Source organism: Saccostrea cucullata, unplaced genomic scaffold (genome assembly GCF_032062105.1).
Source record: "Saccostrea cucullata isolate Sc308-1 unplaced genomic scaffold, CSIRO_AGI_Scuc_v1 ctg7846, whole genome shotgun sequence".
Classification (NCBI taxonomy): domain Eukaryota; kingdom Metazoa; phylum Mollusca; class Bivalvia; order Ostreida; family Ostreidae; genus Saccostrea; species Saccostrea cuccullata.
The window spans coordinates 24,591-38,970 of record NW_026921644.1 but is presented as its reverse complement, the minus strand read 5'-3'; the positions used below and the strand labels follow the sequence as shown (position 1 = coordinate 38,970).

General features: G+C 29.8%; 1 long non-coding RNA gene across 1 annotated transcript; it reads right to left on the bottom strand.

Moving 5' to 3' along the window:
* Positions 1 to 1,290: 1,290 nt before the first annotated feature.
* LOC134260475 (uncharacterized) lies at positions 1,291 to 2,606 on the bottom strand. The gene is made up of 3 exons (XR_009990550.1): positions 2,503 to 2,606; positions 1,902 to 2,007; positions 1,291 to 1,732 (listed from the first exon to the last, which is right to left on the bottom strand). It is a non-coding gene; the product is annotated as an uncharacterized LOC134260475 (long non-coding RNA).
* Between the last annotated feature and the right edge of the window lie 11,774 nt (positions 2,607 to 14,380).

Here is a 14,380-nt window from a genome sequence, read left to right as displayed (position 1 = left end):
ATCGTTTTATATCCATGGCGAAAAAGTAAAAAAAAAAATATACACACACCTTGTGGAACTTTTCCCTTCTTTTCCTGAATCAGAGACTAACTCTAACAATTACTGTTTCAGGAAGAGTAGCAACAAATGGTAAACAAAAATAAGACATATAGTTCTTCCCAGCTTTCAATAATCTGAAGAGGATGTAAATGGGTGTGAAGTTATTTTCTTATCTGTTTATAATCTGAAGTAGAAGGAGTTTGAACTTCAAGACATTTAAATCAATTTTATTTCTATTGACATTTCACACATTAACCCTTAATTTCATTTTGATTTAATTTAATTTGATGTGATTTATTTTGTGAGTTGAGTACAAGTAATAGCTTTTTAAAAAGCTTGCTAATGTCTTAGTAATTAATGTATATCTAGAGATCATATAAGCATGAAACGAAATAAATGTTTCTATACATTTGTGAATGAAATAGACTTATCCAAAGGCTATACCAACCGAAACTGTCCGAAAAGGGAATCAAGAAGCAGGTGAATGCAACAAAAAAGAAACTGAAGGAAGATAACACATCAATAGTTTGATTCAGTAAAACGATTCTTTCTGCTATTTAATGTTATTGTCAAAAAACAGGTTACATGTATGAGGGTCGTTCAAACATTACGCGGACTTCTTGCACATAAAAAAATATTTGACGACACCGGGAAAAATGTCACACATTATATAAAAGAATCTTTGCTAATTTGGACTTAAAATTTTTATTTCAAAATATTGTGAATTGTAAATCATTATGTCACGGGGCAACAAAACTTTTGACGTCGCTGGCATTATAAACATTCTAAACATTTTCCAAAGAGTTCGATCCTGTGAAGTTTGAGCTACCTTATCTACTCAGCATCTATGTACCATTTCTTGTCAAGCTTAAAATCTATAAAACAATTAAAGCATTGCTTTTGTTTCAAAACAAAAGATTTACATTCGCTGTGTTTTTCTAGTAAGCTTAATGTGAAATTGATTTGAAAACCATTTTCGTGTATACTCACGCGTAAAAATATACACAGAGAAACGTGCGTTAACGTGACGCCACAATGAGTCTGCAGCGACGTTAGTAAACATGCTAGGATATAGGGCAGCGACAAATGCAAATATTTAGCATATTTTAGTTGCTTCCAAACATGTAAAATGTAAATATAAGGAATGTTTTTCAGTTTTGTGTGAATTATTGGTGTGTGAATCACACAAACTTGCACATAGGCATATTTTTCATGAAGCGCTAGTGCGCTTCATGAAATATTCCTACCCAGGTAGCACAACAACGTTATTAAAACGTTATCAAAACGTTTTCAAAATGTTATAAAAACATTTTCTAAAACGTTATTACAACGTTATTTTGTATGGTTTTTTAAACGTTATCATAACGTTTTTCAAAAACATTGTCCTGCAATGTTTGGAAAACATTTTTGAAAACGTTTTCAAAACATTTTTAAAATCGTTTTCAGAACATTTCTAACATGTTTTAAAGGATTTAAAAAAATTTACAACAAAAAAAGTATTGTACTTCCTATGGTTTTAATTGGTTAAACTCTTTCACATATATAATCCATGAACTCTTTTTTACATCCACACAGTCAATAACAGTCTTCTCAACAGGGATGATTTGTCACAATTGAAATAAGAAAAAAAAATCACAATATCCTTCTTCCTTTGGAAATCATCTGTTTGGCACTTGGACTTCTTTGTTTTCTTCTGAAAAACAAAGATATAGAGAATAATTTTAGAAGATTTAAAAACTATACATAGTCATAAATCCGATAAATACAAGATGTTTTTGGCAACAGTTCTATAAAACATATACTAAATAAACATGATAAATCTATCTCCGTTATGCATTCATGTCAGGAAATTTCAAACATACCTTTAAAATTAATACCCCGGTAAATCCCTCAAAGATGGAGTGTAGCAAACTTCATTCTGTCCAATTCCTCTCATTACATGTAATATTTAGTCTTTGCAAACAGCCGCTGTAAAATGAAAAATGATATTCATTTTGAGAATTGTAAATTGAAAAATATATACATGACACTGTATATAAATACAAATCATTTTACATTTCCAAAGAAGTATTAAACCAACTCGTTGAGCCCCCCCCCCCCCCCCCTTCCCTTCCACACACACACTAACACGCAAACTCAACCTACTCGATCTAATTAAATCATGTTTTGAAGCATCTACAGAGCTAAGCCTGGGGTGATTATACTAAAGTACACATTAATAAAGAAAATTCACGCTAGACACAAGACATAATACATATGTAAAATAAATGCAAAATCATGATAACCTTCAATGATCAGTTTACTTCAAAAACAACCAATTAACCGCCCTCAAATATCCAAGATATATACAATCATTCACCATTGTTTACAAGGAATGATTCAGGCTTATACAAACACATGCAGCTATAATACTATTTCTTAGTACATGCATACACGATGAATACAACTTAAAATTCAACATACCATACGGTGATGTAAAATATTCCCTAAATCCTGTTCTTTGTCTTTCAAGAATGCTGCCCGGTTTTTCAAAATCTTGATAAGTTGACCTATATAGATCACGTGGATCTTTTGATAACTTTGATAACTTTTGATAAACGCGTTATCCAGGAGGAAACAACACAAGTGAATAAATGCACTGCATTACTTTGTTGAACTACATCACATCTTAGAAAAAATACTTTAAAATGGCTTTTTATACATTTTTCACAATCATTATTTTTTTTTTTAGGAAATCAAATTGGCATATAAAACAATTTAAAAAAAACTGAATTAAAAACATTTTTGTTTAATTTTTTTCCTTCATATGCTTTAAAAGATATCACCTAGTATTAATAACAAACAAAAAAGTAAATATTAAATGTATATTTTTTAAGAATTGAAATATAAAGAGATGTTTGTTGTTTCTATAACGTTTTAACAACGTTTTCCAAACATTTTAAGACAATGTTATATTCATGTTTTCTGGTATCATTTGTAATCGGAATTTATAATAAATTTCATTCAATTTAAAAATAAATATTCTTAAAATTTGAGTCATGTACACAACACACTTTCTATATTCTTAATATCATATTATGAGTTTTTAGAATTGTTTTTCTCAAACAACGAAATATGAAAACATCTTTTATAATGCTTTTTAAGCAATAAAAAAATTCTTATTATAATTATAAAAATGTTATGCAAAAATGTTTTCTAAAAACTTCCTTCCAACCAGTATTAAACGTTATGAAAAATATTTTTAAAATGTTTTTGAGAAACGTTTTCTAAAAACGTCATTATAACCTAGATAAATTGTTATAAAAACATTTTTCAAACGTTATGTCAAAAACGTTTTGGAATAACATCCTTACAACCGGAATATAATGTTATGAAAACGTTTTGTGCTACCTGGGTACGTGACACGTCTGTGTGGTTCACACACCGATAATTCACACAAAACTGAAAAACATTCTGTAAATATTGCAGGTATTTATGAGATACAGTGTGACATTGGTCACTCTCAGACTCGTTCTTAACAATCCAGATGTCGGGTGACCGGGGATTTTGATACAATATTCAATAAAGATGATCAGAACTTATTCCTCATTTTGGTTGCTCCAATTTTTGATTTTAAAAACAAAATGCAAAAATTAAAATAAATAATAAAATACAATAGAATTGTGTGGGTTTTTCTAATCTCCAAACCTTGGCGAGGGAAAAAAACAAACAACGGGTTGGGGGAAAATCATATCAAACTAAAATCATGAATGATACTTTTCATCCCATGTTTTATTTATCATTATCAACACTTGACACATTTTTTACGCAGAAATCCAGTTAATTTAAGTTAATCATTCTATACTAAACCTATTTTGACGTCACAACTGTTCGATATCAAAGAATATCAAATACGTCATATGATAAAGGGGTAAACGAGGGAAATCAACAAGTATAACACATGTATTAGGTAGAGAGCTGCAAGGCAAAGTAAATCGTTAGTTTTACTCTGCTTTGTATGCGAGGTAAAAAGGTCCTGAATGCATTTTGATACAGTTGATTTTTTGAAATTAATTTTATTTTAGGTATAATATGAAAATTTTAATTTTTTTTATTTTTATAGGAAGTATAAATTGAGTCAACATTTTAAACCTTACACTTTTTGTTTTTTTTTGTGTGTGTGTGTTTAAAAAGTAAGGAAAGACATTAATCTATAAGTATTTCTGCTTTCAATTATTCACTCCATGTATATTTATTACACGTCAATGCGATGTATATATTCCTGTAAAATTTTCTTTTCTTTCATCAATGCTACCACATGAAAAGACATCGGCGAACAGTTCTAAAGTTTAATAACGTTTAAATATTGAATTTGTATAAAAGAAGAACTATGTATAGAGATATAATTATCAAGGAATAATGTTCCTTTACCACATTGTACATTTATGACATATAATATGCTTGTATTAATTGACACACACATATAATAAAGACGTTGAAACGGCAATTGGTATGTGACTTTGTTTTAAATTCAATCACGTTATTCACAGAAAAGTAAATATCAAGGTTGGAATCAAATTTGTTTGTATAAAACATATTATTTCTATTGATATGTATACTGTACCAAAATCAAAAATTTTCACTTTCAAATATACATGTATTTTCAATGTAACATAGCATTTTTATTTTTTTTCTTTAATGATCATATTATGTAGATTAACTTGTTCATAAGAGGTATAGATATAAAATATCATGTTTAACATGACATATTTCAGACTTCCTACACTGATATTACCCTCATTCTCGTGTCAAAAAAGGAAGACATTTTATATCTTGGTCGATAAAGCCTATCTCACTAAATGTATATATATTTACTGTCAACACATTACAAAAATACCTTGAAAATAAACTTATTGCAGTAAAGGTAATTGCTTTTAAAGAACTTTATCTAATTCATTGCCAGCATAATGTTGCGTAATACAATAATGAAACAAGCAAGACTTATAATAATTATGATAACGGATATAAAATTGATAGTACATGTAGCTAAGCATCAATGACTTAAACATTTTGTCAGCTTGCTTTCTGGAATTGGGATGTAATGACGCGTACCCATATGACTTTATCGTGCATTCAAATTTCACCGATTATAATCTAATCACAATTAAGGCAGCTTTCTAATTGCTTTTCTGTGGATTGGATAATATGGCAATTAATGTAGCAAATCCTTTTCTTACATCTTTGTCTGAAATGCAACCACACGGCTTTATAAATTGGGAATAAAGATTATGCGGCAGCAAACCAGCTAATTGGATTTTATAGAAAAGAAATACGATTTCGTAATCAAACAGCAACATTATGGAAAAAGTGATGAAAAAATTTGGAGGTCCTTTTCAAACAAGATCCATTTATTAAAAAAAATCTATTTGATATATTTTGATATTTGTTTTAGCTTAAAAAAAGTGTATCTGTGTGTAAGAAAATAAGATGTAAATATGGATTCTTTCCCCGGAGTATTTGTGAGAAAAATGCATACATGAAGATACTGACTAGTAGAAGGTTACAGATGATTTTACCATAATTCATTTGTTTGAATTTTGGAAATATTTTTAAACTTTCCCGTAAAAAGTAATATATTTATGCGAAATGTACTTTCGATGCTTTAATTTGCCTTTATATTTCCTTAGTTCAGCATCATAGGTTACCCTCAAAAAGTGGGTATTTGACTTGAAAAAAAAAACCAACAGACAAGGACAAAGGTGTGAAAAAGGCTGCATTTCATTTCCGGAATTTAAGTTATTATCACTTTTCATTTCCGACATTTTTTTAGTTTTCATTTTCGACATTTTTTTTGTTTTCATTTCCGACATTTTTCACGTTTCAATACCGGTACATATGTAGTACCTATAGATTTGATAACTTTACATTTATTTATTTATTTATTTATTTATTTATTTATTTATTTATTTAAAGGAATAAATCATAAATAAATCATTTAATTTCAATTTTGTAAATTAATCTATCGGTGACTTGGACATAAGTATGGTGCTGTCACTGACATTTAATTTAGTGCACATTAAATGTGGTGAAAATTATTTATACTCATTGAACTTTTTTACCTAGACTTGGTGCTACATGTAGGCATATATTATGTACAGATGATTTTATTATTATTATTATTAATATTTTGGTATAAATACTTTCAACATTCCATTTTCTTTTACTTAGAAAATATTGAATTATTGCACAGATAAATTCCGGAAATGAAAAAGAAATTATGTGGCCAGATGAATTCCGGAAATGAAAAAGAAATTATGTCGGAAATGAAAACAAAAAATGTCGGAAATGAAATTAAAAAAATTGTCGGAAATGCTATGCATATTTCCGGATATGAAATGCAGCAGTGAAAAATGTTTATTTAGGAATAAGTATATATATGACCTCAAGACACTAATTGGCACCTGTTAATAACTTTCAACACAAGCTGAAGATATGGCCAGCAAAAGGATAAGAAGCCATTGGACTTCTTTTTTATTATGGATTGATTGTTTAAAAAATCAAAATATGAATTTTATTGGTAAACTTTATAAAAATTAATTTGAATTAATTTTTTTAAATGAAAAGGGGCATTCTATTTAAACAACAATTGACATAAAAAGGGAAGTTCTTTTCAAGAAATTTTACTTTTAAAATTTGTGGTCCAAAATGTAAGTTATTAACCTTTCTTAAATAATGTTTATGAAATTGAGGGAAGGAGACTATATTTCATTTATTTAAAACCAGTGTAATTGAATGTAATATAGTAATTGTGAATTACATGCTTTTTGGAAAGTAATTAATTAAATTACCAGTACTTGTAATTAAAAATTTGCTCAATTACACATTTCTTTCAATTACATCGAAATTTGTAATTAATTACAGTCAATTACCATTACGCATTACCATTGCTCCATCCCTCATTAAATTACCGATTCATTCTTCATTCCCTAAGATTTTATTTCATATAGGTATATATTCTATAAGAGCTACATACATTAGAAAAAAATTATACCTATCAAAATCCATATGCCTGAAAATGTTATTCAAACAGTACACTTCACAGAATATTTGCTCGCACATATGAACTCTCATTCTTGCATTAAATTAAGTGTTTTATTTGCCTGTTGATATCAATGGAAAGCGCTTTAATGATACGCCATATTATATCTTTCACGCAAACAAGGGCTTTCTTTTTTCTTCTGTGAGGAGTAATCTTATCATTAAGTTTCTATGCATGTTTCTGAATGCAAATGATAATTGTTTATTTATGTGGGAGACACATCAGATCTAATTAATAATTTTTTTTGAAGGCTCAAGATAATGTTTAAAGACAGGAATTTTGATGCATTCAGATTTTGCATATTTTAAATGTAAATCTGTACAAAATACACACCATATGATGCTGAAGAAAGGTTTAATTAGCATTTGATAAAAAGTATTATATCTTTATACCCTCCGCTTGAAAAGCGAGAGGGTATATAGTAATCGTTGATTCCGTCCGTCTGTTCGTCCGACCGTCTGTTACACTTTGGAGTACCCATCTCTTATCCGCAACTCCTCTCATACCACTGAATGAAATTTGATGAAACTTTCACAGAATCTTTATTACATATTGCCATTGTGACCTCCTATTTTACTTTTTGATCCGACACATATTTTGGGTTTCCCGGCCACAGCAAAACATGGACTTTGCCATTATAACTATATGAAGGCAGGGGGTATCATTTAGCATGTTTAGTGAGCTTATCGTTCACAGTACCTCTAGTTTTTGTTTAAATTGTTATATACATGCAATTGTACATACATGCATTTTACGCGTAAAATATCCATGAAAGATATTTTTACGTCTCTGTTGATCTATACAAATTATGTATCAAATGCAAAAAGTACTGAAATGATTTTGACTGGGAATAAATAAAACTAAAGTAGCCATTAATAAAATGAATTAAACACTTGCGAAAAATAAAGAAATAATTAAAAGCATAATATATAAATGCAAGAACATGTTAATTATTCATATGCATGTTAAAAGTCAATACATAAAACTCAGAGCGGTTGCATTGATATATATATCACCAAGTAAAATAATTGATTGATTGTTTTTATGATGTTTAACCTTCATTTCGAAATTTTTCACTCATATAGAGACGCCGCCACTTGCCTAGACTTGCTCAAGTCTCCGTGTTTTTAATGTTTTATTCATAAATTAAATAGTTTTAGAATTCTTTGTTCTTATTTTGTATTGTCGTCTTCTGCTCTCTGTCATAGTTAAATGTTATCAAAAATCCTGCACTGGGCTAATCAGCCTCACTATTACATCTGTCATCATGTATTGGTCTACGAGACATTTTTATGACCTTTAACAAATTTAAATTGTTTTTGAAAAGCTGGCATTTACACTCCCGTTATCAGTTCCTAAAACTGGCGACTCGAATGGCCGCTTCTACACATAGAAAGATTTTTTAATTTTATTAAATATACACCAAAAACAAAGAAATTCATCTGTTTATTGTGTGGAAACAAAACTGAGGATAGTTATTTAAGAAGAAAGTTAATAAACCAAATGCATATAGGCAACACCCATCAGCCACGCAATTCTAAATTTATAGGACCCGACACAGTGCTGTGATTTTTCGCATTTCTCTTTCATTATGACATCGTTTTGAATAAGTTACAGTGTATTTATGTTCCCCAAACGAAGTTGGGGAACATATTGTTTTTACTCTGTTTCTTATTATTATTATTTTTCTTCTTCTTCTTCTTCTTCTTCTTCCTGGGTACTTTTTTGTCCGGGAGTGATCTTGTAAACTGTTGATCCGATGTAGGTAAAACCTTTTTAGGGTCAGTAGACATGTTATGTAGATTTGCGGAATCAAGGTCATTTTGTGCGCACGTGCTTGCAAGAGCGCGCACGTGCATCATGTGAAATGACCAATATAATGTATATTGCCTTAACTTTTCTATTTTTTGATGAAATGCTTTGAAACTCATAGTGTAAAGATATATTAGTACTATAGACAAGATGACATGGTCAAAATAGCAAGATCTCACGCGCATGCACGTGCGCTTTGCTCTGATTGGCTGAAACTAAAGTCTCCATATCTTTCTTGTTTTTTGACGAATTCCTTTGAAACTTTGAACATAGCCATGCATAAGGATATCCTACAACATGGTATATAGCAATTATCATGAAAACACGTGCATGCACGTGCGCTGCAATCTGATTGGCTGAAACTTTAAATTGCTATAACTCCCTTGGTTTTCAACCAAACAGGATAAGATTTGGAACATAGATATATATAATCGACTTCTACAAGAAGGTATGGTCACCATGCACAGGCATACACGTGCGTGTACGTGCGCTGCAATCTGATTGGCTGAAACTTTAAACAGGTATAACTCCCTTGGTTTTCAACCAAACAGGATGGGATTTGGAACATAGATATATATACTGCACTTCTACAAGAAGGTATGGTCACTATGCACATGCATACATGTGCGTGTACATGCGCTGCAATCTGATTGGCTGAAATTTTAAACAGGTATAACTCCCTTGGTTTTCAACCAAACGGGGTGGGATTTAGAACATAGATAGATGTAATGGACTTCTACAAGAATGTATGGTCACCATGCTCATGTATGCACGTGCGTGCACGTGAAATGGGTAAAATCAAAAATACACTTGAATGACCGTTTTTTTATATACTTTTGGATTATATTTAGCATATTAAAATATATAGATTGTGTAGACAATATGATATGGTCATTACGCACATGCATTCACATGCGCAAGTGTGCAATAATAAAATTTGAATGAACATGGTACACTTTTTGGTAAACGTTGTTAAAGTCTCAAATGCATAGAGTTTGTCTTATTTAATTACGCATACAGGGAATATGATTATAAAAGGGAGTTGGGGAGCGTTTGGAGAACATCTGTAACGGTCCCCGTTACAATTAGCACTAGTTCTTCTTGACATAATTGTTTTTTCAGCAGTGTGTTTCGGTGGTTTTATATAGTATTGATGTAATAAATTATCCGGCCGTTATTTTTATTGTGGCAAAATAGCATTTGTTAACAAATCACCAATACTTTTATGCTTAGCATATGCAATCATTGGTTTTGTTATGTTTTTACTAAAGTGCATTCTGCAAAAGACACTATTTGAATTCAATGGCATATATTACAACCAAACAATCGGGTGTCCAATGGGAAGCCCCAGTAGTCAAGAAATATCGGACATCAGAATCTATCAAAAAGGTGTCTTCCAACTTAGCCAACATTTTGAAAAAATACAGGTAAAACACAGGTAAATCTGTGTTGGCTAAGTGGGAATGGGGTACAGGTAGAGAACAAAAGAAATTAATTTCAGGTAGGCTATAGTCTGTTTTAGCTTATGCTGAATAAAATATAGTGATATTTCTTGTTAGGATATTTTAATATATTTAATTGTTCTCTTCTCATAAATATTAAATTGTTCATATAAAAATATTAACTATTTTTTTTTAAGATAAAGCCATGAGTTTTTGAATGTTTCATTATATATAAAACTATTTTAGATGTCTTCTTATTTCAATAATAAAATGAATACAAGTATTAGCTTTCCTAAAAAGCTTGTCTGACCTGGTTTGCTTAAATTCATAAGCGCAAAAAAATAATATGTTATAAATGTTATATAATTTCTTTTGTTTGATAAGATATCTTCAAGAGACCATGCATAAACAATATTGTATACAATAATGTACAAAGAACTTAACCTTAACCCCTCTGGTCTGCATGACTTTTACAACATTTTATCATTTTGTTTCATATAAAATAAAGATTTTGGTCGACTTAGGCTGAAGATATTTCAAGATCCCGGGTCAGCATTTTTCAAGTGTTTTATATGTTAAATGACCTAACTGATTTTTTATTTAACTGAGTAAACAAACAGAATAAAATGAAGGTTGTAAATGATGAAATCAATGGGAGGATCTTAATTGATCACTTAATGGGCGCGTATAACCTTAACCCTGATGATAACAATCTTGACAGAGCGTTACACATGCTGACCATTCTCCTGCTGATAGTTTTCATTGCTTCTCAAACCATTTGATTTCCACTGATTCTCTACTTAACACGTAATTGATTGATGAAATTTTGAACTGAAGCATCTTGGAAAAGAAACAAGGAGATAATTAAATGTAACCTCGTCCAAAATATAATCGTTGTATAGGAGTGGAAGTATAACAATACAGCAACAAATCTATTAACACGATAATGAATTATAAGCAAACTTTAATAAGATATTTTTTCTGTTTTCACTGCATTTTTCTCAGACACTGTATTATCAGTTTTTACAATACTTGGAGAAGGGCAACCAAGAAAAAAATGTATTCGACATCTTGCCTAATGTTTAGGTACGAGCAATTTAATGTAAATGTATAATTTTACTGAAAATAAGCAATCAATTATTTAACAATAACATATGTAAAATGGCTTAATATTTGATACACAACACAAAAAAGTGAGATTTATATCATAATTTAAGACATTATTTTTATAGAGAACTGAAGTGAACATGTTCAAAGATAAAGCACGGATTATACTAAAGACAAGATCATTTAGTAATGTAAATAAAAGCTCATCTCCTCCTGGGACGAATTACATGCGTCTATGAAGATTATGCTTGGATCGAAATTTCCACCATTGAACTATCTAAACAAATTCATGGAACGACTGCATAAATAAGCCCTAGTTAAATCTAGTACTGTCTGACCCCGTGAGGTCAGACAATTAAGAAATTATCTTTCTCTAAAGAATTATATATTACATTATATTTTTTTTCATCTGGAAAAATAAATATGGAAACCAAGTTAATTTATTTTTAGATGTACATGCATATGTTCAACTATATTTCAAATATAAACTTTAAGAATTATTGTTTTCATCCTGGAAATATAATTATGAAAACTAATTTAAATTTATATTTTTAGGGATACATTTACCTTAGAATAATAATTATGCTTACTCTAGCCTAGATTTAAAAAAAACATTCAATTATAATCATTTATGAAATAATTATATTCTTAACGTGTGTATCGGTTACGTTATGTACAAGCACTTTTACTAGTATAAACACAACCATTTTTAATGTTTATACATAATTATTTCTTTAGAGTGTTTAATCGTTTTTATTTAATTTCTAATAAAAATATGTTGTGCGGTCAAAAAAAAATAGTTGTTACTACTTTTTTTACTTAAATGATATTAATATTCTATTTATGAATTTGAATTAAATAATTCTCTGGTTAAGTTTGCTAATTTTTTTCATTAAAAAATTACCGAACATTAATTTGTTTTGTTTAATTTTTTTTTATTTATTTTTACTCAAATTTTAAATCTGGTTGATATATATTTTTATACAGTTTTAATTTCCTAAAGGAAATAATTCTCAGGTAATTAATATACATATATGCATACCAGAAAACAGACTATAGACTATAAAAAAATGTAAAAATAAAAACAAGTTGGCTATGTGGGAATAGGAGTTTTCAAAATGTTGGCTAAGTGGGAATAAAGCATCAAATAACTGAAATGTTAGTAAACAACTTGGAATACTTTACAGAAAATCTGTTTGCACAGGCGATTGCGTGATGACAGATTCAAGATTGATGATGGCTTGGAAAACGAAATCAAACGGTTTTTCGAAACAGCAACTGAATGAAATCCTGTACTTAAATTTACCTATGAATTATATGTAGAATCAATACAATTTCTGGACACATGCGTATACAAAGGAACCCGAAAATATAAGGATTACAATACAATCCTCCAAGAAAACTCTATTGTGTCAATAAACACTTTAACAATCTGAGTAATATGCTCCTCTCGTAACTAATTTAATAATTTGTATAACAGATGTGCAAATAGACTCCTGATGATGGCAGATTTGCAGCTAATTAATATACTATCAAAATCTTAAACCTCGTATATATCACACCACCGAAACACTAGATAAGTGTCGATTTAAGTGATTTGAGGTACCTTGCTGATGAGAGTAACTTTCTTTGAAAATGCTAGCTCAAATGTTAAAGGATTTACCACTTCCAGTAGGTGAACAAAAGAAAACATCCTTTTTCTTCAAATATGCTTCTAAAACTTTTTTTTCTAATTTAGTTTTTATTCACTTATAGACAATTGTTTCAATACATCAGATATTGCTTGAGATATTTTTTCTGTGTTCATTTTACCTAATGAAGGTTGACAAAAATGTGTGTAAAATTTGTAACATTTAAGCCCTATTTACATGGTCTGACTTGTAAGATGTGATTTCAGATGTGATTTCACATCTGACTTCAGTGTTTCATTTACACAGACATTTGTCAGACATGGAGTTCCTTAATATTACCCTCCAATTTTTTTTGTTTGCATTTCACAATGAAAAATGATGATAGTTTAATAGTTATTTGTGTTTTAATAAATCTACTTCTTCTTGATATAGTTCTACTGATCTTTCAGTCTGTTTTGCAATTAATTTCATTTCTCTCTTCTGCCCAGCCAATCGAAAATGTCCTCCCAGGATTTCCCCCACATTTTTATTGCAATAGATAAGATTAATTGATATCAAATTATCTCAGGAGAAGAAGTTCGGGAAAAATTCACATGTTAGTTTTCTTTATTTAAATCAACCTCTCTGACCTTTTCAATGATTGTTTAAAACCAATTGACTTGCCAGATGGAATAGAGCATGTTTCTATTCCATCTGACTCTATCTGACTTCATATCTGTCCTATGATTTTCCTATTTACACGGCAAGTCACATCTTACAAATCAGATCGTGTAAATAGGGCTTTAGGAAATTCCCCATAACCATTCATCATCTGTCAACTAAACGGCCATTCTCCAGCAGCACACTGCAGTGCTGTAATATGATCCCGTTACCGACCATATTCTGGTTGGTGAAATTTCAGGGTTTACAAGATTCTATGTTTTACATTATCAAAGAGTATGATAGAGAGCAATTAAACATAGATATTGAGCAAGTCTACTGAAGCAAATGCCTCAATCTTTCCTACTGATTTTAGGAAGATTAAAAAAAGATCTGATTAAATATATATATATATATATAAACAAACAAATAATACGACAGACTTGTGATTTGATTATTTTTACTTTTTTTTCTTCCAAGATAATATTAGAATTAAGCCAAGTGGCTGATGTTTATCAATGAAACGATGAAAAAAATTCAAAGGCAGCACCATCATTTAATTAAATGGTGGCGTATTAATTGTACATTGTTTAACGTCCTTCTCGAGAATTTTTCAATCATATGTAATCGAC